Raw genomic sequence first — 27090 nt, 5'->3', positions numbered from 1 at the left:
AGAAGCGGTGCGGACGGCGCGGACGGCGCACTACAAGGCGCGAGTATAAGATGCTTCCGCATCTAAAACACGGCGATAGGCGTGCGCCCAATGTATATTCCAGCCCGTCAGGCCGCCGTTGTGGAGCCGCGCTTTTGTCGAGCACGATTTACGATGCTGCGCCAGCGAGATTGTATATAGCACGGACAAAGCTGGAACAGACGTTGGCATTCCCGCGGATAAACAACGTGCTCAATTTAAGCGTTACAAAAGTTGTTTTTGTATGTGTGTGTGTCTATGTTTGCCCACGCAGATAGTTGCCAAACGCCGCGATTGCAGAATTATGCGGGGGCTGTCGCACACATCTTAAGCATACCGTATACGTCGTCGCGCCGGAGAAAGTTGACCCGTTCATGGTAAGGGGTATACGACAATCGCGACAAGAGCGCGTTCAGGTCCTTTCCGGTGCTACCAATGAGTGCGCTCATAGTGTCTTACTATAGCGTTTGCTTCCCGAAAAAGGACTAACCCCCGCATTCTAGAACGCCCCTTCACTCAACGCGCCACCTTCACTCGAAAAAGCCGATGGGAGCGCCACCTCGAAACAGGGCAAGTCAATGCATATCAGTGATAATTTTGCTGCTGTTCTTGAGTAGCGTAGTGTCACTTTCAGCCGAGGGGCGGCGCAGTGCTCAACCCTGTCAAGTGAAGGATGAAAGTCGAGTCGAGTCGAGGAGCGTTTGTGAATACGGGGGCTATAGTGAGTATGCATGTGTTTGAGTGTGTTATACCGAGAAGTTGAGTCCCTTCAGCTAAAGCTAAGGTGAGAGCAAGCCAAAGCGTGCACTTCCGTGAGAAACTCACTAAATTACTCTAACAATCTTAGTTAGTCGCATGAAGTTTTCCATGACGTCATGATACGACGCGACTGGGTCACATGACTTTAAATATAATTAGTCTTCCGTACGCCGCCTCTCTCTCTCTCTCTCCCCCTCTTTTGTCACTCGTGATTGGATTGGATTGGATAAACTTTTATTTGGTCCTCCAAAACACAGATCACTGTGCTGCGGGCAGCTCCCACGTGGGGACTGAGATGCCAAGCTCCTCAGCCGCCTCGCGGGCTTGGTGGACAGCTGATCTGCCAAGGACGAGCTGCGGATTGCCGCCTCCCATCTGGCAGAGGTAATGTTCGATAAATGAGCGAATTTGGTGCACTGCTAGAGCATGTGTTCTAATGAAGCTATTTCCCCACAATGTGGACAAAGATTACTTGGGTATAGGTCAGGGTACATGATGCGTAACATTTTCAAAGCAGGGTACATCCGTGTTTGCAAAACGTGAGACACGTGGGAATTTCCTGGCCTTCATAATCCGTTCACACTGTCTCAGCATGTTGCAAGTGCACGACGAGTGGAGTACCTTAGCACCTGCCAAAGTCACGGCAACGCGCGGAGTTGATCTAAAGTACTCTGCACGCCGGCAGCACTTCCCGAGGAATGTGAAACCGCACGGTTGATAAGACAAGCTCTGCGTATCAGAACGCGTCGATACGAAGACACATTTCAAGGAACCCACGTCCGGCAAGGATCAAAGCTGTAACAACTTTGCCTTCCGTTATCGCGAGCAGTTTGCACCGTTGCTCTTGGAGCGTGAAGATCGAGAGACGACTCCCGAACCAACTTGGGTATTGAGATCAAACTTTATGCTACATGGATAACGGCCTTGAGAGAACTGCGGGTCACTCAAAACTAACCCCCCTTAGAGAACGTTTAGTGAATAGTTGATCGACGTAGCGCGTTTATAAACATAGGACAAGGGAAGGGACAGAAGGGAGCGCTTACTTCTAACAAAATCTTTATTTCGAGGAGCGTACATATATATGCTCACAAAATTCGAAGACAACAGATAAACAGATGAAAAACCCTCTATTGCCATGCGCTAAAAACTTATGATCTCAAAAACGACAATTCTTTTTCACAAAGACCGAGAGAAGGAGTGCTGACGCATGACCAACATGCCCAACTTTATACTCTAGTTTAGTGAATGCATGCACGATCCATGTGTGTTCGGATGTTTCAAAATTGCGAGAAAAAGAAAACACGGTCGTGCGTTATCACTGCTCTTTTATCTATAGAAATGCGTTACCCATATAGCGAAATCAACATTTGCGTTGAATTATTACCGGTGCATCAGTTGAACCACGTCATTTCATTTTCTCTGCACATCATCATCCTCAGCATCATCATCCTGACTACGCGTCCCCTGCAGGACAAAGGCCTCTCCCATGTTCCGCCAGCAGTTAACCCGGTCCTGTGCTTGCTGCTGCCAATTTATACTCGCCAACTTCTTAATCTCATCTGCCCACCTAACCTTGTGTCTCCCCCTAACCCGCTTGCCTTCTCTGAGAATCCAATTAGTTACCCTTAATGACTCTGCATATATGAGAATACTACCCGCCGCGGTGACGTAATCATTGTGGGATCGATCGCTGCACCTGACGTTCGCGAGATCGAATCCCAGTCGGCTGCGACGGGCGCACTGCTGTGACGGCAAAATACAAGAGACCCGCGTGTTTCATAGATTTAGGTGGCCGTCAAAGAACTTCACGTTAGAGGAAATTTTCCGGAGGCCTCCACTAAGGCATTTTTTTTTTCATAATCATATCGCAGTTTTGGGAGGTATAAAATCCGGAAATTTGATTATTATTATACGATAGTACTCCTCTTTACAATGTCACCCACCGGGAACCACCATCATGGAAGCGGCTCAACCCAACCCGTCGTCCGTCGTACACATTTGCGCTGTGCCATAAAAGCCGACACTTCCTTCGTATATGCCTAAACACCGTTAACATCCCACAAGCCGCCTGTGTAAGCCCACACAAAAAATAAATGAATAAAAACGCGGAGCAGTTCCTGCCATAAACTTTCACAGACGCCCACCACGCAAGTACTTCCACCAAAGTCCGTATCGCCAGCTGCAACCTACATAAAACCGGTGCGAACTATAGGCAGGAGTATAGTAAAAAGTAAAACAAAAAAGGCAGGAAAGGCGTTTAAGCAAACAGCGGTTTCATGCCAAGGTCCAACGTTCAACAACGGTATAAAGCAGTCGGCGAGCTTCCGTTCAAATATGCTGTGCCGTGCTGTGGTATAAGTCATCGTATAGGGCTGTCTGCTAATACACCCAGCGATCGTCTGCAACAACGGCGGTTTGCCAGAAGGCCGGTCGGAGCAACCGGCCAATCTACAGCCGTCACGTGCATCCTATATGTCACGCGTTATAGGCCGTCTGCTTCCGTATATACTCCGCGATAGTATGCAACAGCAACGCTTTTCTAGTTGAGACCGGCCAGATCAACCGCTCAATCTAGATAGCGCGCGCACCTTAATTACGTCACATTTAGAAATTTTCAATGGCTCAATGGACAACATGCTTGGTGGGTTGTTGCATAGGAGTACAAAAGTTTAAGCCATATTCTCGGCAGTGCACTTGGACATGCTGTGTCACGGACGTGCTGGCTGTCTCATTAAGGCCGTATGCTTCTGTACTTGGCGATTGTGTGCAACAGCAGTGGTTCGTCAGGAAGCCGGTCAAAGCAACCGGTCAATCTGTACATCTGTCCCGTAAATGTTGTATACGTCATACCATTCCTGTGCTATACTACTGCGCGATCGTCTGCAACAGCAGTAATTCACCAGAAGTAGAGTCTATATGCTAGAACTCTAGCACACTCTACCAGAAGTACGTTTTCTGCAAGGGCGCGCCAATCGTGAGCAGACGACGTCGTATACACTTGAAGCGTGCCGGAATGCAGCTGCCACGCTTGCTTCGGTCAAGATGTGTCAAGAGGGATAACATTTGCTATCTCTTTCGATTGCAGGAGTGCAAGGTCCGAGGTCACGACAGAACGTTGAGCAGCCGGCAAGCCGAGCACGCCGCCGGTAATAACGACGGCAAAAGAAAAAAAATCATTCCCATATCGCAAACCGATTCCTTTAGCTCGTCCCTTTTGCAATTTCTGTCAGGCCCCTCATGGCACTGGGTTGTGTGAATGGAAATAGATTAAACTGCGCAATCTGTAACCATATCTGTAACGATTACTTCAGTGTAATGGATTCTTTTGTTTTCCGTTGCATTCAGAGATCACGTGACTTTGACGTAGTTCGCCGATATCATGGTTGCGTCACTGTCATGTCAGAATAACGTGTTGCTGCCAACCTAGTTTTTCTTTTTTGCTTCCCGCCTTTTTTTTTATCACTGACCGCAACTGACACCTCTTGAATCTTCCCACCTCTTTGCCAATTACACATAGGCATATGTATATGCGAAGTTTTCACTTAATAGCAACTATTACCGTTTGATCACCTTTCCCTTTTTAATCCGTACTCATTACCACAAGTTTCGCACAAAACACTAGGCCACACTTAAGCAGGATAGCAAAATGTGTTCAACGTATAATGGAAACGCCCTTTTACAGGCGTTACATTTGACAACCCAGACATGACGTGTAAGCCCGAATAAATACACTACTGTTTCATGCTTACAAACGGCCTGCTTTACACGCATCACTGTCGGGCAGCTCTTGCGTCTAATGAACTCAAACAAAAGCTGCAATCACGATCTATCTATTATGCTAATCAGGTGTCCCGTGCAAGAATTGACGATACCGTATACAAACTACACGCAGGAACGTTTAAAAACCAGGAAAAGACACTAGGCTTACCTGTCTTTTCGTTTTCTTTTCTTTGTGGAGATTACTCTTGCTTGTTTTCAATTCCACCTGGCTGCAGTGTACTGGATTCTCAAAAGCCAACGTAGCAAGAGGTCACCATAAAAAAAATGATAGAGAGTCGCCCAGCGTGAAGACACAGCACGCAAAAAAGAAATGTCTTGCAAACACGTAAGCAAAAAAATGGAGGAAGGAGAGGAGTAACGGAGGAGGTTCCCGGCTGCAGGACGACGCCCAAATTACGTACGCACGCACTAACAGACGACAATGATGTCACAGAGACGACGTCCAAGCAGGAGTGAAACAGAAGTACGGCAGAAGCACACCAGACGACGCCTCCTTGCAGTTCGAACTCGGTTGTCGGCACTCTATAAAGCGCTACGTGAACCCAACGAACGCACACACTGTACAAGATAGCGAGAGAGACAGAAACGACTCAAACCGTTACGCCGAGCGGCGAGTCAAATGCGAGCATTCAAACGACCGCAACCGTTGCAGACGACACAGATGCGTATATAGGGAGCGCTGCTGCTGCTTGCAGAAGACACCACACGAGCAGACGACAAACGAACAGACATATAGATAGGTACGACCGCTTAAGAGGGTAGAAGCGCACGAACAGGCCTACAGACAGATACCACAGCTGAGAGAGACCGAGGCAGAAGAAGGGAAGAGCAAACACAGAAATGGCCGCAGGGTCGGAGGGGGAGTTGACGATAGACCGTTCTGGTGGCGCAAGAGCGACCGACCCAGAAGATACCCACTCTCCCTTCACTACAGACACACACAATGTCTTATCTATGTGCCGTTCGCTTCTTTCAATCTCAACGCGTAGGGTGGATCCGTTTGTCTCCGAGTGCAATGGGACACATCGCGGCAACGGTTGCAAGCGAAAAGGTCAAGTCGAAAGGAATTCCAACGGTCTGTTTTACGACAGGAGAGAGGAAGGGCGTGTAGGCTTGAAAGAACGGGGGGGTTGTTGCAAAACGGGGACACAGACAATGGAGGAAGGGTCAACTGGTGGGGCGGGTGGGTCGAATGACGCTTGCGTAGTGCGATATCGTTCTCGATGTGTATTACGGATAGAGTACCTGACAGAAGGTGCTGGCGATTGCACCCACAGAGGAGCTCAAACAGACAGGGCACAGACAATGAGAATGAAGCCATCTTGGGTATTGTAAACCGACATAAAAACACTTGGACTTGGCTTGGAGTCTCACATTTTTAGAGCTAAGCTTATAGTAGAAGGAAGACTTTCTATCATTTTTAGATTTACAAAAGAGCTTATAAAACACCATGGGTAAATGCAGATCGCGGCAACAAGAGGGAAGAAAAGGCGTCAAGTTTTTATATTCGGCGCTAAGTTCATAAAAAAAAAAGCGGGAACGCTTGGGCACTATACGCATTGGCAATACCATAAGCAACCATTATTCGGCAAACGAAAGAATATTTAGTGAACTATGTTATCAAGCACTCTTTTCGTCAGAGGGATCGATATTTCGGAGAGTTCGAACTGGTTATGCATCTTGATGCGGCGGTGCAAGAAAAACGTTATCACAAGGCAGGAAGTAACAAACACTCCAGCGCTGTCTCGAACTAACGTTATTAAAAAGCACACACACACATGTTTAAACCGTCACCTACACCCACGTATTCTAATATCGACGACAAAAGTCTCGTGCACTATGTATTTATAGCGGTTAAACATTAGAAACTGGCTCTTTTTTCGGCGTCTTACTGACGGTGAACAGCGGAACACAAGTCTACGACACCAGAAGTTGTGACTCGGCGCTAAATAAAGACGTCGTCTGCTATCCTATGGCAAGCTTTCCAGACGATCATGGTGAAACACGCGGAAAGAAAGAAAAAAAAAGACGCCACCGCCACATGCGCGGCTGCACGCAAACCTATTTATAACACGTAACCACACGCGTCATTTATGCGTGGTATGACACGCAGAAATGACGTGTGTGATTATGTGTTTACCCCCTACCACCCCCTCCCTCGAATTTTTATTTTTTTAAATATTTTTGCCTATAGCATACAGACCCGAATGACACGCAACCACATCTGCCTGGCCCGCACTTCAGCTGAAGAGGGTACCCCCCTCCTGCTGAATAAGATATCTGCCTAGGCACCTGGCGCCGTCACACGACGTCACATGATGACGTCATCACTTGACATCGTCGCGGTGAACCAAGCTTGTGGTGTCGTGTGATGACGTAACACGATGACGCAATACCACGACATCACCGTTGGATGAAAGGCGGCGTATACCGATCCCGCCGGAAAAAAAAACAAAAAAACAACGCGATATGCCGTAAACTGCCAATGGCTCCGATCACGGAGGCAGTGCGAAACCACGTTGAATGCGCATAGCTTTGCGAGATGAGGGTTTGTGAGATCAACACATTCCACCGAGACAAATGTGGCCTTCGCTTTCGAGTCGTGTCTCGAGCCATCTTTGACTGTTCGTTTCGGAGCCCCATAGAGTGCTCTCCTGTGAAAGAGGCTGAGGAAAAGGAAAAGACACACCCTCTCTCTCTCTCTCTCTCTCTCTCTCTCTCTCTCATGGGAGTGCTGCGAAACGACCAGTCAAAGATGGCAGTAGGAGAATACATAGACCGTAAGGAACCACGTAACCTTCCTTTTTTCATTCCATCCTTGCCCATTTATGGGCCGCGCGAGCCGTGCTGTTCTCGAAACGGCCCATTCACTCTTTCATTCCACCGCTGCAGCACTTCAGACGTTAAAGAGGCATTTCCCCCTGCGGGATATATTGCGTTGCGGGCGTACGTGACAGGGAGAGCAAGACGGACGGCACGCAAAGGGCGATGAGCGAGGTGCGAGCAAAAAAAAAAAAAAAGAAAAAAAAGAGAGTACAAAAGAAGAAGAAAATGGCGTAGAAGTAGACATCACGCCACAGCGCGAACAATGCGAGTAGCTGTATACTTTTTTAGTACTAAAAGCGTAGAAGCTGGGAAAAAAGAACAGAGAAAACTCACAGGAACAAAAATAAAAGGATGCGCGCCTTGCAATGCGCACAGCTATAAAGTTGTTGTTTTTTTTTTTTTTTAAGAGGAAATGCCTCGCCAGTAATTCAAGACAGCGTAACGTCGGCATGTCCTCGAACTTGATCGGTATCAAGTGCGCCTGACAGCAACTCCTGCTATATCGATATTTAGAATATGCTATTCTTAACTCCGAAACGTGGATTTCTGTCGAATTTGTAACGTTCTCGTAAAACTCGACGAAGCAAACAAGATAAAGATCAATCAACAAAAATACATTTACGTATACCCGAGGCGACCAATAGATGGCGTCGTCGCCTGAACTGCCGATAGTGTTCATCAATACAGCACTTTAGAATTGATTCATTCATTATACAAGTGAGTGAGTGAGCCGAGTGAGCCGAGTGAGTGAGTGAGTGAGTGAGTGAGTGAGTGAGTGAGTGATAGCCACGTACCTCGAAAAGGCAGATAAGCGCCAATAGGTTTTTTTGTTGTTGTTGTTTTCTGCCGTCCCACTCTTAAAACGTTTTACACTGAACTCCCAATATTACTAACGGACATTTTTTATTGCCTTAAAATCGAGAGGTCCTAAGTAACACAAAAGGCAAAAAGAACAAATGTTCAAAACGTACAAATTTCATTTGAACGCCTAACGACCCCAGACACGAGAATACCGCACACAGCCACTAGGTATTGTATTCCAGCACACTGTACAGTTGTTAGGATACGAAACTGCCATCCAAAACTGCGTCGCAATCAGCAAAAAAGTATGCGCTCTCTGCCGTACAACTGTCCTTCGACGCGTGTAACCGTTGCGTAACTAGCTGCGGAAAATTCCGCGCATGTCGGGACCCGTCAACACTGTCTGTGCGCAACGAAAAACATAAAGAATAAATAAAAAAAAAGGGCACCAAACCGATGTGTAGGTGAACGAACTATCACTGCTGCTGGCCTGCCTTCCTTCGCAAAGCCATCCGACCGACGGTTTCGTAACAGCGTTCCAGAAGCGTCGCTACACCATCAACGCCAATCACTCGTACCTTCACTTCGTCCATTAAGTATATACAAGCACGCAGTCACTGGGTCGGTCCAAGGTCACAGCGCTCGATATGTTGGCGGCGGTGACGTAACCTCTGCGCTAATAATAGACACCTCGACGTGCGGTTCTCTGCGATGCCTGTCATTGCGAAGAGACGCTACACCGCATCATGTGCGACTGTCCGTTGTATGACATCTAGAGACAGTCCCTGGCGTCCGTTCTTGCGCGCATCGACAACAGCCAAATGTCTGTGGACACTATTCTGCCAAGCGCCCGAGAGAAGACATTGCAACAGAAGGCGACAAAAGCTCTGTTGAAATTCCTATGCGACACGGACTTGAACCAGCGGCCGTAACAGCAATGTCACACACCGCGAAAGACAAGACTGAACTATATGACAGTGTGCGCGCGTGTGCTGCCGAATATGCTGTGTTCATCTCTCTTCCCTCTCTGCTCTCTATTTTTCGTCTCCCCTATCCCCCTCCCATGCGCAGGGTAGCTAACCGGCTGCCTACAGGCTGGTTAACCTCCCTGCCGTTCTTTTCCACCTATTTTCCTTCCTTCCTTCGGCGTGCGGTCCTTGCCGCGTAATGTCGCGCAGCTGTATAGCTACTATTTACATAAGGGAACACAGGTAAACAGAGCCAAGAGATTTTTCACGTTTTCTTCAAGAGACACCACAATGCTAAAGGCCCGAGTACAGTGCTTGCTATCTTAGTGCGCGTTAAAGAGCACCAGATGGTCGGAATATTCGGAACCATACACTATGACGTCTCTCTCAGAGGCATATTTTTTTTTTCCAACGCTGCTATTAGCCGCTTTGATAGGGCCTAGGTAAGGGGGGGGGGGGGGCGGGACAACCTGTACTGCTACAAGCAAAGCCTCCGAGATGAACGGTCGTTTCGCGACATTTCCGCCAGGTGCAGGGCGCAATGCGCAGTGACGTTGTGAAGCGTAATACTTTCAGACGGTGCTTTACCTTTATGTTTCGTTTTCTTATGTATTTTTCTTAGCCACTTTCTCCGTGTACTCAGATTTGGGTGCACGTTAAAGAACCCCAGGTGGTCAAAATTTCCGGAGCCCTCCACTACGGCGTCTCTCATAATCAAATGGTGGTTTTGGGACGTTAAACCCCACAAATCAATCAAATCAATCAATTAGCCACTTTCTGTGCTTTTATTGTTTTTCTCTTACTCATGTTCTGCTCTTTGTGCCATATGGTTTTTGTCGCATGGTTACCGTCTCCTCTATATATTATCGCGCTCTGCGCAATAAACTCAGTTGGAAGTTAGCGCTCGTGTCTTTCGTGTCCTTCTTGTCTCTGTGTCGTCGTTTTGTTCTCGCGCTATAACTACTGTCATGCCATACCAACTAGCCCAAGCTGTCACGCTTGTAAGCTGCGTTAGTGCCTTCGCCCGTCACTTCCGCTATCCCGAGTGCGCGTACACAACGACGCGAGCGTATACCGCAAGACGTCTATATTTCTGCGTTCCATTCTCATCAGCGTTATATCCGGATTATCGCTATAAGAACCAGCTCAAAAGCGCGCCTCCAAAAAGCTCTTGCTCTTTAACGAGGAAGAGTTTTAGGGAAACTATAGTACGCCACTACCGAACCCGCGAGAGCGCAAGTATATACGGAAATCGCGGCAACACGCCCGTCTGCTTTCACGGGGTATAACATCGGTTACGCCAAACGAAAGCGCCTAGACAGGATTTTTTACGACCCCGCAGAGCGGAGGCGCGCGCGTGTGTGCGCTGAACAAAGAGTCGCATACACGCGTACCACACTCACACAAGGCGGGCTTTGTGTAATGTCTGCGACGGCGCAGCGACCCGTGGAAGCTCGTGCACTGTACGAAGAGTGTACGTGAAAGGGGTAGTCTGTGTCCCGTTTGCTTTCTTTTTTTTTTTCTCAAAGAGCCACGGTTGTTTGACAGAGAGAGAGAGAGAGAGACAAAGGTCCCGCTATGCGATGCAGGGGAAAAAAAAAAACATGTCACCGTGCGAAGCCAATGATAACGGCGAAACAAGATAGATGGCGCCGTCGCGTGGTGACCCAACTTTTAACGGCGACACGTATAGGCGAGACGCCGGCAACCACACGTCGTACATGCACATGTTGACCCGTCGCGCCATCGGTCTCGTGCCCGTTGGTAGAGTGCTTTCTTTCTTTCTTTCTTTCTTTCTTTCTTTCTTTCTTTCTTTCTTTCTTTCTTTCTTTCTTTCTTTCTTTCTTTCTTTCTTTCTTTCTTTCTTTCTTGAGCTTACAAGTTTTCGTGGTACAGGTCGGTAGACTCATACTGCTTACGCGCGCAAGCTGCTTGAGTCAGTGAGTGAGTGAGTGAGTGAGTGTACTACACTACAGTGCAAGATATATAGTGCAAGAAAGAGTTAGTGCAAGCAACGTCGCTCACGTTCATGCCTTCTCAATAGCTGTAGGCGGCCTTCACATGTTACCGCGTGAACGTGGAGGTACAAGAGAAAAAGGCGAGCTTAATGTCTCTATATTTTTTTTCCCTCTTGAAATCTGATAACCATACAGCTGACCTGAATGCAAAACTGGGAGGACAATGTTTTATTCGTCTGATTCATACGGAAGTGCGAGTCTGTTGAGAAACGGGGCGAAAGGCGCAGCCGGAAATTTTGATTGATTCAGTGACTAATAAATAATGAATGATTCATTGAGCAATAATTACAAACCTATAAAATTAGGATCACCGAAAAACGCCCTATCTTAATTAATTATTTATATTATTAATTAATTAATTAATTAATTGCGTTTTCAGTGGCTACGTATATGTACCAACCATCCCGTTTTCAGTGGTGGCAGCGCAACAAAACACGAACGACTGCGTCAGATAATGCAACTTTCGCACCCTCAACATCCTCCACTCATTTCCGCTACGGCATAGAAATCACGTGTTCGCGCCTTAAGTGGGTCACCCTCGTAAAGACACACACACACGCGCGCACACACACACGCACACACACACACACACACACACACACACGCACACACACACACACACACACACACACACACACACACACACATACAGACACCTATGCGAATGATGCATGTGCGGTATACAGAATGTGGACACGCGTAAATGAACGATGCGTCGTGCCCCATGCAAGGTTCGCGTTAATTAGTCAAGTGCCTAATTAGTCTCGCGCACCGCGGAGTCACTTCCGCGGAAAAAAATAAACACTTGTAACTGGTTTAATCGGAGTTTCACCCTTCTCTAGCTTTGCAGTTCCATTATAAAGGAGCAGACGCCGGAAACTACGTGTCGAACCCGGCCCATAGCCTGCTTTCGCGGCTCGCAACATCCCCCGAGTTGATTGATTGATATGTGGGGTTTAACGTCCCAAAACCACTATATGATTATGAGAGACGCCGTAGTGGAGGGCTCCAGAAATATAGACCACCTGGGGTTCTTTAACGTGTACCCAAATCTGAGCACACGGGCCTACAACATTTCCGCCTCCATCGGAAATGCATCCCCCGAGTTGAGATGGCATATACCGAGTTATATACGCCTACGATCGACACGCGAAAGACTCACGTGCACGACCCCTGCACTGCCATATCAGCATGCACATGCAAATCAGGATGCTTATCGCATTCCGCGCGCGCGCCTATCAACCGCCTTTGTTTTCGCGCAGACTCTCGCCGCATTCCTGTTGAATGAGTTAACTTACATGAAGTACTTGCGCGTGCGTGCGCAGCACCCCCCCCCCCCCTCGGTGCCCTTCATATTCTCTTTCACTTTAATGTCATCGAAACGTCACGTCTATATCCCCCCTCAAGAAGTCTATAATTATGGGCCACGTTTGTTTTCGCTTTATTGTCCCTGCCTCGCTGACGCACATCGTATCGGATGCGCTTACTTCATAATATACGCCCGCTTTTCGCCCTTTGCACACTTATATCTTCAGTTCTCGTTTTTTTTTCTTTGTCTTCAAGAAATCTACGCTAGGGAGTCCTCGAGAGGAGTATTAAAAATCCAGGTTACACACATGTCTTCACGACGCCATCCTTCCTACCTCGCTATAACACCGTGAGACATGTTCAGTGAGAGTGTTTGAAACCTCTCTCTCTCTCTCTCTCTCTCTCTCTCTCTCCATCGTTCACATTTTTACTTTTCGTCCTCAAAACGTCTACACCAAGACCTTCTGAAGATGAAGACAGAAAACTAAAGTACAGCTATCTCTATCTCTTTTTCGTAGCGCCGTGATTTGTACCTCGCCCGCGACGGGCGATGTTGGACGTGCCAGCTTTCAGAGCATCCCTCCCCACCCTTCCCATTTCTAAATTTCGTCCTTCATACGTCCACGTCGAGACGTCCTCAGGATGACTGTTACAGACGAAGCGCATCCCTCTCCACGACGCCATCATTTCTGCAGCCGCGCTATGAGGGTCACGTGATCCCCGCATTACACTTCTCTGGGTACCCCAGTCAACGCATAGCTGCGGGACCACCCGCTCCACCGAGGGCGAAGCGAATATGATGGAAAGGTTTAGCGCGCATAGAACGCTTGACAAGCCGTCCCGACACTGAGCAGATGGAGCGCATATAAGCGAGTCATCTCTCATGTCTGACGCGTTCCGGCGCTCGCTTTTAAAACGCTATTACGTATTAGCTCGTCATATAGTTCCGCGCAGCGTTGCAAAGGCAGGAAGGAGAAGCTGAACTGCGCGGCCGAGATCCTCAACACCAGTGGAAAAAAGTTTCGCGGAAATAAAGGTGAATTCCGGCAGAGGAAAATCTTGCTGCGATACGGCGTTGCCGTCTTCCGCGTGGCACATATAGAGTGCGGCTTTATGGCCGGCGATCCATCACTGATATTGTCAAACAAGTGAACAGTAATATGCACGTTCGACGTAAGCACTGACATAATTAAGCGGCGGGCGGGCCATGTAGACGCGTAGATAGCTGAAGTGGCGTCACCCGGTTGACGTAGATGTTAATGACGCTGTATATTACAGGGCTGCTGCCGGACACGGGAAGACTATAGACGCAAACGCCCCTCAAGCTGCGGCACTCATCTCGTGACTGCAACGCGGATCGAGTTCTTCGGTCGTTTTAGGGAGGGCGAGGCTACTTAAGACGTATAGGCTTGTCTGCCGTATAGTAGTCTGTTGTAGTCACCCCTTGCATGCGAAGTGTTCACTATAGATGGAGCTGGCATCGCTCGAAATGTTTCGACACAGACAGACAGACAGACAGACAGACAGACAGACAGACAGACAGACAGACAGACAGACAGACAGACAGACAGACAGACACAGACGGACGGACGGACGGACGGACGGACGGACGGACGGACGGACGCTTCGTCCCAATCATCATCATTCACTTTGTGGATATGCTGCAATTCTTTGTGCTTTTCTTTGCACAGTCTATATACAGATTTTCTATATACAGCACCTCCGGGCAGCCCCGTATTAATAGAACTTCAATTTATTATGTATTATGCCCGTACTGCCATTCATATGCTGCTCGCTTCTATGCGTTCTTGTACCGCGAACAGACAAAATGAAAGAGCTAGCGAATTTTCTCAGAAAAATAATATATCGAGGTGTCCGGGCCATCTAAAGTCGATTAAAGTTGTCTCTAAGGCTTGTCTAAAGTCGTGATTCGTAAGGGTCGATGCGCAATGGCCATCCACGACGGCATCCCACACAGAAAAGGGGGCACGCAGAATTACCCGTCAATATAATTAATCAATTTATTGACCGAACGTTTGATCGATTATTCCGGAAACTATTTGGTGGACGCAAAATCAATAAATCAATTATTCTTTCTTTATTGGCGTCAGAAATGAAATAGATCGCAAGCAAACATGCAGGAGGCGGTTCCAATGTAACAAACCGCAGGCGGGACTTTCTAAAAAGAATGCTGAAGGCCCACGTGTTCAGATTCAGGCACGTGTTAAAAAAAACCAAGGCGGTCAAAATTTCGGAAGCCCTCCACTGTGGCGACCATGACAAACAAATCAGCCGGTCTCCTCAATTCATACTGTAGATTATCCAGCGCCCACATAAAAATGCAGGTCTCAAGCCATGCGTCCCTCGTATAAGTCCTATAAATCCTACGTGTAGGAAACAAAATTCCAAGAGGTCTGTATGCCAGCTCTGCACATTTTTCAACATCCGTGCATCCCAGATAACTCCAGTTTCTTTTTAGGGGCGAAGCTCCTTAGGGCGTGGGCTGTGCGTCCCCTGTAGCCTGTATGTAGCCACCTCTAGTTTAGTTCTTGCAGTGTTCACTAGATGGCGGTACCGTCCCCTGTATGTAGCCACCTCTAGTTTAGTTCTTGCAGTGTTCACTAGATGGCGGTACCGTCTCCTGTATGTAGCCACCTCTCGTTTAGTTCTTGTAGTGTTTACTAGATGGTGGTACTTGTAGCTGATGATGAAAAGATGCAAGATGTTATAAACTAGAAAGCGGTACTTGTAGTTGATGAAAGACGCGAGATCTTATAAAATAGGAATGATGTCACATATGGCGCGTGTCATTGGTTGAAGGCAATCGTTCGATTTAGTGCGGCGACGTACGCTAGGGGGAGCGATGTAATAAAATCGAGTGGGCAAAATGTACAGAGGATTCATGGTTTACCAGGTTTACCTCCGGAGCTTCGCCCACTCATCATCATTCACTTCGTGGATATGGCGGCACTTTTTTTTTTTAATCTTGAGACAGTTTAACAAATTGCCAAAATTTAGTTATATACACTAACTACCCGAACCCAAGCTTCCAGCTTTCGCTGCACCTATTTGCGCGAAACTAGGCCGCCTCGAAGAAACCCAGCTCCCTCTCTCTCTGTGATACCCACTGACTCATTGCGTAAACGCGCGCCTGCCTCACTGCTGTGCTCAGAGAAGGACTCGTGGCGCCGTCTCCCGTCGCGAGAATGGAAAACGGAGACCTCTCCTTCCTGCGGCTCAAGACAACACGGCCGTCGCATTTATGAGCAGCAGCAGCAGCAGGCACGTCGTATTCGAGAGCGTATATAAGTACATTAAGGAACACACACACACACAAAGGGCGTGCATTCATTCGCGAGTGCACAAAGCCACAGCGCTATAGGTCTGTGGGCCGAACAAACAGGCACAGGTATAGTCGGAGGCCGGGGACCGCTTGTTTCTTCGAACGCCTTTTAAGGCAAGAAGCCGAGCCAGCTCTCTTCTTCTGTCTGTCTCTCTTTTTCTCACTCACGCACGCAAGCACGCACACGCATCGTGGAATGTATGCAGCTAAGGCGTCGCGCTTCTTGAAAACGTTGAAAAGGCAGAACACATGTCTACAGTTATTAAAGAGTCCACAATTAACAGTACGTCGCACATTGCGAGGAACGCCGTATAGTGGAGGAGTTTGGAAATTGTGACACCTAAATCTAAGCACACGGACGGACCTCTCGCATTTTCACGTCGACCAAAAATGCGGCCGCCCCAGAGCCGGGATTCGAGCCCCGACTTTGAAGTTTAGCAGTCTAGCGCAATAGCCAATTAACTAACGTGGCGGGTGAGTCACCCAATATGGCGTGTATATATATATATATATACTGAAGTTTTTCCAATGGGCCAAACGTACTTGGGAAGAGAAGAAACACAACTTAGCGGTTGTCTTAATTTTATTAACAACGGTTTCAACCGGTGGACCGGTCTTCGTCGGGGTTTGCGATCAAGTCCCTCCTCTCTCTCTCTCTCTCTCTCTCTCTATATATATATATATATATATATATATATATATATATATATATATATATATATATATGTATATATATATATATATATATGGTAGTTTTAACACGTAAAACGTCAAAACTTAATCTATTAGCATACGCACATTCGTAAGTGGGCCTTCGGCTTAGTCCCTCATCTCTTCCCCACTGCAACAAACAGTAACATGTTCTCCGGTCACGAAAACAAACGATGAACAATCGATAAGCATCCGACTTTCGTTGATCGAACAATGGGAACAAAGCGGCCAAAAGCTTGCGTGGAATGCACAGCAAATAAAGGTCCGCAAACGGTGGGAGTTATAGCGGCAATAAATGCGGACGCGTCTCAGAACGAAGCAAACAAAAGCCCCGCCGCTACGCATGCTACCACTTCGTGGAGGTATTTTGTGCGTAAACAAATATCGGCGCCTATATTATATAGGCCGCGAGTAGCCATGCCCTCCCCCGCCGATCACAAATCGCTGGGCTTGCAAGAAAGCCATATACGAGGCGGCCTTGGGACTTCCCATTTTGCTTGCGCGCACAATACGTAGTTCGGAATTTCCGAGTTGCAGGAGCAGCGTATTTTCTTTTTCTTTGCCTATGCTTACTTTCCCTGCCAGCAGGACGCACCCGTTATCTTATTAAACGGTTCCGTTTTCTGCTCCCGCCAAGAGCGCAGCGATTTCTGGCCACTCCATTTCTTCCCACATTCGCTTCTTTCTTTCTTTCTTTCTTTCTTTCTTTCTTTCTTTCTTTCTTTCTTTTTTGTTTTTCGTACAAAAAAATTTTGTCGCAGCATGCAGCCTTCAAGCACAATGAAACGGCTATTACCGTCAAGTATACAAGACGGAGCCTGTAGGCAACAGAACGCTCTCAGCCAAGGGCTGAAAAAAAATAATAAATGGATGAAGTGCACTGTTTCGAGGAATGCCACAAATATGATGGGCATGTGACTAATTTGCACAGAATAAGCGACAGGTTAAATGTAAACCACAATTTCTCATACACGGATGTCAACACGGCCATCTACGACACCACTGGACCATATATGGTGTCAATTGCAGCCTCATATGGCACGGCCGCACCATATATGGCATTGAGTAGATCGATAACCAAATCCGCAGCCCCTGCGCAGGCCACGCGGAAAGGTGGTAAGAGGAGTCAAGATTGCGTATATAGACTCGCACGAAACCCGGGAGCGAGAGTAAGGTATCCTGGTCTACAGTGTTGTCAAATGCACGTCATAAGTGGACATCGTAACGTGCAGGTGGATTACGTACGCGCACCACATGCGCAGTCATTGACGCAGCGCTCTCTTTCACACAAACACACTTATTCACTCACTCACTCTGTGCACGACCGACTGCGCGTGCATAGTGAGCCATCGACACGAGCCGAAATCCATATAGATAGGCTGTGTTCCAATACTCACCGTAGACGGCTAAATAGGCAGCCAAATGGACGGCGGACATCTCAAGTCCCATTACAATTCTCACGTAGCCGGCAAAGTAGACAGCTCTGAGAAGACCGCATCGTAGACATATAACGATGCAGGCTACTTTGCTGTCTAAACAAGATGGCGGCTCATCGAATCGCTCAGATAGATCAGATATCACCGAAATGGTCGTCTGCACACAAGCTGACGCTTTCCTAGACGCTCAATGTGAGTAACATTTATTTGTTTTTGATTTCAACACGAAATAAGCCAGAAAATACAACTGCTACGTTTGTTTATTTTAGCTTTTTTTCTTCTCGACGCAAGGTGGCGCATCGTCGCGTAAAAGCAGTCTAAATGTGTTCCATTTCTTGGACAGCATGGGCCCGATGCTGTCTCCTAACCAGTCTTCGTAGACTGTCTATACGTGCTGTCTTAAGAATTGGAACACAGCCAGAGAGGTGCATATGGCGACACTGTACGAAGTGGCTTTGAAAAGAGGAAAAAGGCATAAATAAGCGCAGTTCCGTTACCGCCTCTCTCAAAGGAGGGAACCTCCACAGTTCTGCGCGGACACTGCAGACACCAGTGGTACTATTCCCGATCTTGTGCACTGTCGAATTCCGCCGTTGGACTTCTCTGATTAGCTCAGAGAGTTGCTATGATCCTCTCTGCGCGACTGAACTAAAACATGGCCGTTACAAAAATTCGGCGATGTGTAGCGCAATTCGACAGTGCCCACAATCATAGAGTTTCTCAAAATTAACTAGAGGGCACTCTGGCGCTGCGATCGTTCAGCGACCATGGGAATGATGGGTAGTACACACATTTGCCTAGTCTTCGTACTTGCGGGCGGCGAATCGTACTTGCGGCTTTGTTTATTGCTGTGTTTCGGTTTTGTTTTGAAAGAAAGAACGAACCCTTTTGAACTTAGGGACTTGATTCGAAATAGTAAGCTTAAAAGAATAAGGTTGTGAAGCACAAACGGTGAACATTTGCTAATTTATGTTTTCGTGAAAAAACAGCTCCAAGCCACACGAACACACACGGAGCCAGAAGCAGGCCAGAAGTACGAAAATCAGACAAATATGTGTACTACCCATCATTCCCATGCTCGCTGAAGCGCCGTGCGTTGCAGCTCCCATAGACACTAGCGCCAGAGTTCCCTCTAGTTAGTATTGTGGGAAACTCTATGCCCACAATAGCATTCCAGGCCGCGCACAGAGCGAGTGTGCGCATGCGTTGCACGCGTTTGCGTGACTTACGGAAATCGGGAACGCAAATGTCCTACTGCGGCACTGATCGCGATGAGAAAAAAAAAGAAAATAAAAAAAACCCGCACTACAGGCGTGTACACAGCCTTGAACACACCCCTGCATCTCAGTTTCCGCGAACGTAAGGGTCCTGCCAGACGAAAAAAAAAAAAACGAAAAAAAAACGGCAAAGCAAAGAAACAGAGCAAACAGTAGTAAGGCGCGGAATACAGAGATGAAGCAAGAACGGCATATTCTGCCTTTTCAATAACACTGTGTGCAGTGAACCGAAAGTAAATATCTGCATCAGTCAACTGAGAAAGTAAATTAAAACGTTTTTTTCACTTCCCTTTTTTGTTTATTTGTGCCGCTAGTTTCCTACACCGACGCAAACCAGACTGAATGGAACTTACAGTCCGGTTCGCTGTTAAAGGGAACGCGCCATTTACTTTACTGCCGTCGATTGAAGAGGAGATAAGGCGCAGGCACCCGAAGACAGATTCCTCACGCGTGAATGCAGGCTGAATAGATTTTATCTGCAGTTCTTTACCGATTGTAGTGCAAAAAAATGTTTTTTTTTTTTCACGTTTCTCCTTCAAATTGCTGGCTGTTCCCTTTAAACGGTTTGGCAGGGCTGTACTTGCGGACATAAATAATAACAGGGCATGCAACAGCCTAAAACTCGCCCATTCTCGAAAAAAAAAACACACACAACGCAAGCCCGTGTGTTTCGTCTACGAGAGGCAGGCACGAGTCGCGAGACAACTTCCGCTGCAGTGAGCGAAATTCGTGAGACGGCATATATTATAGAAATCGGCTATTCCAGAAAACGAAAAAAAAATAAATAAAATAAAACCGGCAGTCAGCGAGCGCATGCATGACTGCGTGATTGTACGCACGGTGAAGGTAAAGAGCCGCAGAACCTAAAAAGACGATAAACACGGTGTTCTAACATATGGAAGGAGTACAAATATTTATTTATTTATGCGGCCTCGAGCAGTATAGGGCTTCGGTGCAGAGCACTTTGCCTTTCAAGTCTTCAAATTTTCTTTATCTTCTTGTTTCTTTGAAAGCTCGCTTCTAGAGAGATCACGACGCCACTCGAGTATACACTGCGAAGCGGGGCTCGTGCGCTACACAGAGGGCGTGCCACGCCCACTCCAACAAAGCCCACATGTGGGTCAGCGCTTCCATCAGGTACGCGCGAGTAGAGACGATGGAAAGCCTTCTGCATATCGATGAGGCCAGAACGACGACAAGAAGAAGAAGGAAGAGGATGAAGTTGGGGACCCTGGTAATCTTGTATACAACAAATATACGATATATATATATATATATATATATATATATATATATATATGAAAAAGAAGTGTATACCTAAGGGCTCGTTTTGACGTGTTTTGACACAATATAGTGAGATCTAACAGACAACAATGTCAAGGAATGTACAGGGGAAGTTAATAGAGCCAATGGAATGTAAATAAGAAGAAAGAAAAGTGGGTGAAAAAATAACTTGCCGTGAGCAGGAAGTTATTTCTTCACCCTTCTTTCTTCTTAGTTACATTATATTGGTTCACATATATATATATATATATATATATATATATATATATATATATATATATATATATATATATATATATATATATATATATATATATATATATATATATATATATATATATATATATATATATATATATATATATATATATGCGTCAGGCTCGCATGAATATGTCCGAGATTGCTATGATCAGGTTGATTCGGCAGTCTGATCTAATAGCACAATCACGCAGTATAAACAGAATTTATTTGATATGCTACCCGGTATTCTCTTTTTATTTGTTTGATTTTTTATCATTCAACAGTGTTCGAACTATCTACTACATTCAAAATTAAGAAAGCTGGCCCAGTCCCGCAGAGGAGGCATGTGCCATATCCTGTAAGCCTCAAACAATGTAACAAACAAGCAAGTAAGCAAACGAATCATGCGGATAATGGAAAGTTTCAAATAACGAGTCGAATAGCACTCTCTCCAAAAACTATTATTAGTACTCTAACTATTAATATAACTGTACTAATTTACTGCTAATTTATTTTTACTTGTGTATGGTAAAAACATAGGAAAGTAGGCCACGTTAGAGCCTACTTTGCCATCAACATGATCGTAATATTGAAGAACCGCAAAAAAAATCTAGAAAACTACAATGAATAAATGAATAAAAAAACTACTAAACAATTTTTTTTTTAATTTTAGTATTACTTGAAAGATTCGACTCATACTGCTAGCACTAGAATCCCACTCCGTTAATAGTAATCGAATCGATCAGTACGTATCGATAATACCGGATATGTCTTCAATAATCAGCACCTACGGAAAACCCTCTAAGGAATGAAACGTTGCGAACAACGAGGGTGATTTTTTTTTCATGTTTTAATCAACCAATTAGCAAGATGTAGCACAAGGCTCATATCGAAACTATACAGATCATAGGATGAAGGCGTTTTCGCCCGAGACCCCATGTCGTCGAAGATGCAATGTTATTGCGTTTTACATTGAATTGCATTTTACATTGTTATTGCGTTTTACATTGAAAATGAGCACTCGCGTGTTTCATGCAAGCTGATTACGTGCACTGCTTACTGTACTAACAAGTTCATTGAGTAAAGTTGCCACTATGTTGTTCGAACAGTGTTCGATGTGTATCCGAATCGGAGTCAACCGCACTGCCCCGCCGCGGTGGTCTAGTGGCTATAAGGTACTCGGCTGCTGACCTGCAGGTCGCGGGATCGAATCCCGTCTGCAGCGACTGCATTTCCGATGGAGGCAATACTGCTGTAGGCCCGCGTGCTCAGACTTGGGTGCGCGTCAAACAAAAACCTAGGTGGTCGAAATTTACGGAGCCTTCCACTACGGCGTGTCTCATAATAATATGGTGGTTTTGGGACGTTAAACCCCCCGCATATCAATCAAGTCATCCGCATTCGATTCAATTTTATAATTTTAACTCTTCATGCGCGCCTCCGACAAACGATAAGGTGCGTGCACAGCGGAGCGAGCGAGAGAGTTTGCAGAGCTATGAACTTTAAATTTAGCATTCTCCCGTCCGCAAGCAAGACAGATGAGTCACCGCGTAAACACAAAGACGCCTACGGAGCAATGACCTTCATACAACGACCTTCTGTGAACAACATAATATGAATCATAACTCAATTTCTTTTGCAGAGAGAATGTGAGATCGCTCATCGGAAAGTTTCAAAGAAACGTTTTTTTTTTTTCCTTCCTCGCGTTGGTAAGTCAGTCAATGAGCACCACTGTAATGTAATGTAGGGGACTCTGTGCATAGCCTCAGAGATCGTGTGACACGCGGATGGGCCACCTGTTTTCGAGGCTATGCAGGGCAGCCGATCTCGGAAGCTGTACGGGGCATTCGAAAGGCCACCCCTCTAGACTTTAAACACGCACGAGGAAAGGCTCCGGCAGCATCGTGTTTTGAACTCGATACACTTCAGGAATAAAGATAGAATGTGTCGAGAGCTTAAATAGAACCGCGCTTATTATCTGGGCGGCCTTATCTGCAAAAAAAAAATCCCTACCCTTTGGTTGGATTTCCGAGAATCACAAGTGTTCCGAAGCACAAGCCAGCATCGAGGATGCATGAAGCGGTCGAAATTCAATATCGAAAACAGAGAGAGAGAGAGAGAGAGAGAAAGATGGGGGGGGGGGGGGGGACTACAACATCTGCGTTCGTATAAGCAGCATCGATGAAAATAGGTGTAGACGAAGGCAGGCCGGTAGGGTTTGCAGTCGAAGCACCCCACGCGGTAATCGAAACACCCGATTAGTCAGACTCGTCCAAGTAAAGCTGAAAAGCAAGGCTTCGGATTGGCCTGAGGGCGTGACGAAAGAAAAACGATTTCAAATACAACTTTCTAAACTACGTTTGAAAAATTCAGTGCAGTGCGTCGAAAACTGTAGGACTACAACGTCAACGATCTATACACGGTACAGGGCTGGTGTCGAGTTTCAGATTGTCTATGCCTTGCCAACAGACAATGCATTCATCAGATCAGCCCATCGGTCGTCACCGCATTGACCTTACAAAAACCTTGATGTTTAACAGCCTTCTTGTCAATAAAACCATTAGTTAAAAGTCAGTGCTCGTCTCGCCCTTTCCCTGTCCGCCGTGAATTTTTTTTTTTTCGCGCTGTTAACCTCAAGTATGCTAAACCAACCAGCCCAGTCAGCCACTTCGTTAACCTTCCAAAAGTCATTTTTATTTCTTCAAACAGCATGAAATTAGAACGACCTTCCCACCCACGTTGTCATGTGAAATATTTTTTTTAATTTCATTTAAAAGCGGCCGTTGAAGAGCCGTTACTTATCATTTTACCTTGCCCAGCCTTCATGCAATAAACTTCTGGGACACTTGAGGAAAGAATAAACGAAATTAACAAGTGAAATGAAATGAAAGTTGAGCATTGGTACCTTGTTGCACGGTACTAATCCCTTCCGCGGGCTATATCCATTCGGTCCATCTACACCACACAGGATGATCAGAGAGTTACAGTGCATGAAAAGATGCGCTCATTCTAAGTTCTAGGTTTTGTGATTGGCTGGTTCCCCCCCCCCCCCCCTCCTAACTTTTGTTGCGCTGCACGTAAGTACACAACCAGATGAGTCCAAGAGACATTTAACCAAAGGGAAACATAGGGCGGAGTGGGGAAAACGCATTATAGTTATTCCCTGTGCTTTCAAACAAGAAGATATATCTCCTAAGCTTTCCTTGAATTAATTTTACGCTGAATTAATTTGACTGTGTATCGAGCATCCAGAAATGAATGCCCCCCTTTTTTAATTCTTGCTGCACGGAATTGGTGTAACAGAGTAGAGAGAAGGAGATGGGCATTAAAAGAAGGTAGTGTGCGTGTATGTATATATAGATCGTGGAGAGAAGGTGAATTTGCCCTCTTCATTAACTCCTTTTATTTATTCGCCGCTACCTCGTTGCCATGGCAGAAAAAAAGGAATGAAAAGGCCAATGGGTCGGGCAAAGCAGCCGACCGTGGCCTCGTTAGGCGTACTGTCCATTATAACGCATAAAAAAATAAGTAGCAAAGATAACGCGTTGCTGTTCTTTCTATTGTTTGCTTCACAGAGGGCATCGAACAACGGGGAAGGGTTGGGGAGAGAAGAATAATAAAGGGGTGAGAAAAAAAACTGACATTGGCGGTACAAAGCTGTGTGTACGTCGATCACGCTGCCGCAACAGACGAAACAAGCAGCGAACAGAAGGACGTCTGCATTTGAGAAACGAACACAGCAACAGAAGTGCGACACACAAGGTCGTCTGCTGCAGTCGCGGGTGAAGGGAAGTGCGAACAGAAGTACGTCTGCGCGGCAAAGCATCACAGTCCGCGACGGAGTGCCATAGGAGTGAGAACATAAAAACATCTGCGTGGGAATGCGAGAGTCCAAGAAATAGTACAAGTGCAAAGAGAAAGTCGTCTGCATCGGCGAGTCAAGAGAATTGCGAAAATAACAAAGTATCCGAGAGAGTGCGTGAGTCCGCGAATGGAATACAAGGGACGCATACAAAGAAAATGGCGCTGCAATCGCGACTGAACAGAAGTGCGAACAGAAGTACGTCTTCATGAGTCTTCGAACGAAGCCAACGGAATTGCAATACAAAGACGTATACACGTCCGATGCGTAAACTGTAAAAATAACAATAAGGCGTTCACACCGGCGTCAACTCAACGGGAGGCTGGTCGAGACTTCGAAGAGAATATGTGGGTGCGTCGGGGAGTTGACGTGCTCGAAAGCCTCGAGACGATGGCTCGATGCGAAAGGGAAACGCAGCGCCCGCATTGCACGATGATCACAGTGATCAGTCAGATAGATAGGGCCCACTATAGCCGGTCGATCGATCACCGAATAGACGGCTATACGAGTGACAGGTTTACAGCATAGCGAAGCGTAAACAGTTTTATATAGGTGTAAGTGTACGTTGTCAAGGGCAGATAAGCAGCGAGCGATCGCCCTTGCAAATGGTACGCGCTGCTGTCTGTAGAGGGCGCAGTCTCCACAGCGCGACGAAAACGTCAATAAAAACTGACGGATGCAGGGCCAGTTGAACAAAAACGCAACGTCCCGTAATTAACATTATCACACGACGTACTTCGGCAAGGACAACATGTGTGTGTTTCTTTAACTGCCAATGACCTTACGGCCAGCTCAAGCGTTTAACACAGCAGTTCAGCGTCCCCTTAACAAGCACTGGGCTGAATGAATGATCCTTCGATATATTTTGTTTCTCTGTCGCAAGGGGGAGCATAGCTACTACGCCACTGTCACTGACGTCATCCCTGCAAAACAACTGAAAACAAGAAAGCCTCTACTAGCAAATAACTCTATACCAGCGCCACACAATGCGACACCGACAGAGCGCGTATACGTACGCTGTACGGACTCCCGCCGCTCCGAAGTCAGTGCACTTGTACTTTAACTGCGAGCATCCGTACCGCACATGCACGGCTTCGCAGCTTGAGCCACGCCGCACCGCCGTTGTCGAACGGAGCGTGACGTCATAGACGAGGCCTCCCGCGGGCCACGCACGGCGGCTTTAGACCTGACAGAAGCCGCTGCAATCAGTTCAAGCGTGCATCCGAGCGACGGCACGTTTACGCAATGAGGGAGGGACCTCTCTCGAACAGAAGTGAACGCGCTCGCGTGTACAGGCCTCGACAATCATACGTGGAACAAGTTGGATCTAGTACAGACAGACAGACAGACAGACAGACAGACAGACAGACAGACAGACAGACAGACAGACAGACAGACAGACAGATAGATAGATAGATAGATAGATAGATAGACAGATAGATAGATAGATAGATAGATAGATAGATAGATAGATAGATAGATAGATAGATAGATAGATAGATAGATAGATAGATAGATAGATAGATAGATAGATAGATAGATAGATAGATAGATAGACAGACATGTGCCCGACCTGGTTATTTGATGACCTCGACATTTGTCATTGGATAACATCGTTCTTGTCATATTGCATAGCCATATTTTTCTTTATTTTAATTATACTTCTGTTGAACTTCAATCATTTCTATTTACAAATTTTATAATGTGTATGTTTTTTTATGTTGTAGCCTATACTTCTGGACAGTACGTTCCATGATAGAAATCTTAGACTTCGGGACCTCCTCTTTATTACCACTATGTATACTTTATACTGAGCAAAATAAAACTGATTCTGATTGATTCTGACACGCTTATCATTACTTGTGGGCATAACAAGGACACACGAATGAACACACGTACACGAAGAACTGCTTCTTTTGTACGTCTTGGCAAGAGCCCACAATGTTTATCGAAGCCCACAAGGTAGGCTATAGGATGATCTGTTTGAGGTTACTCGTTATCGCATGTGGTATAAAAGACGAAACTTGTCTGTATGCCTTTAGCTATCATCTTGCTTCGACTTTTCGCGCGTCTATCTGTTGAACATATCGAACTTTAGACAGATGTACGTACGTACGTACGTACGTATGTATGTATGTATGTAGGTACGTATGTATGTATGTAGGTACGTATGTATGTATGTATGTATGTATGTATGTATGTATGTATGTATGTATGTATGTATGTATGTATGTACGTATGTATGTATGTATGTATGTATGCATTGATACTTGCAACCGTGCGTACGTGCCTGCGTGCACTTCATGCGCGTTATACATGTACTACACGCATTACACTGTGAGATTCGTAAGTGTGTGAACACAAGCGCATGTACAAGTGCGTGTGTGTGTGTGTGCGTGTGCGTGTGCGTGTGTGTGTGTGTGTGTGTGTGTGTGTGTGTGTGTGTGTGTGTGTGTGTG

General features: G+C 46.3%; 1 protein-coding gene across 4 annotated transcripts in view; it reads right to left on the bottom strand.

Annotated features, from left to right (window-relative positions):
- The window catches only part of kst (spectrin beta chain, non-erythrocytic 5 kst), a 244541-nt gene that overhangs the window by 188232 nt on the left and 29219 nt on the right, over positions 1-27090 (bottom strand). The window contains exon 1 of one of the 4 annotated variants that reach the window (XM_075867308.1): positions 4706-4838. The exons of the other annotated variants lie outside the window; for them this stretch is intronic. The gene's annotated coding sequence lies outside the window, so the exon portion shown is untranslated. Of the gene's footprint in view, positions 1-4705; positions 4839-27090 lie in introns of those variants that run through there. 4 annotated transcript variants of the gene reach the window in all.

The sequence above is a fragment of the Rhipicephalus microplus genome, chromosome 6 (assembly GCF_043290135.1).
Source record: "Rhipicephalus microplus isolate Deutch F79 chromosome 6, USDA_Rmic, whole genome shotgun sequence".
In the NCBI taxonomy this organism is placed as follows: domain Eukaryota; kingdom Metazoa; phylum Arthropoda; class Arachnida; order Ixodida; family Ixodidae; genus Rhipicephalus; species Rhipicephalus microplus.
Note: the sequence above shows the minus strand (reverse complement) of the source record. Positions and strands in the feature narration are given on the sequence as shown.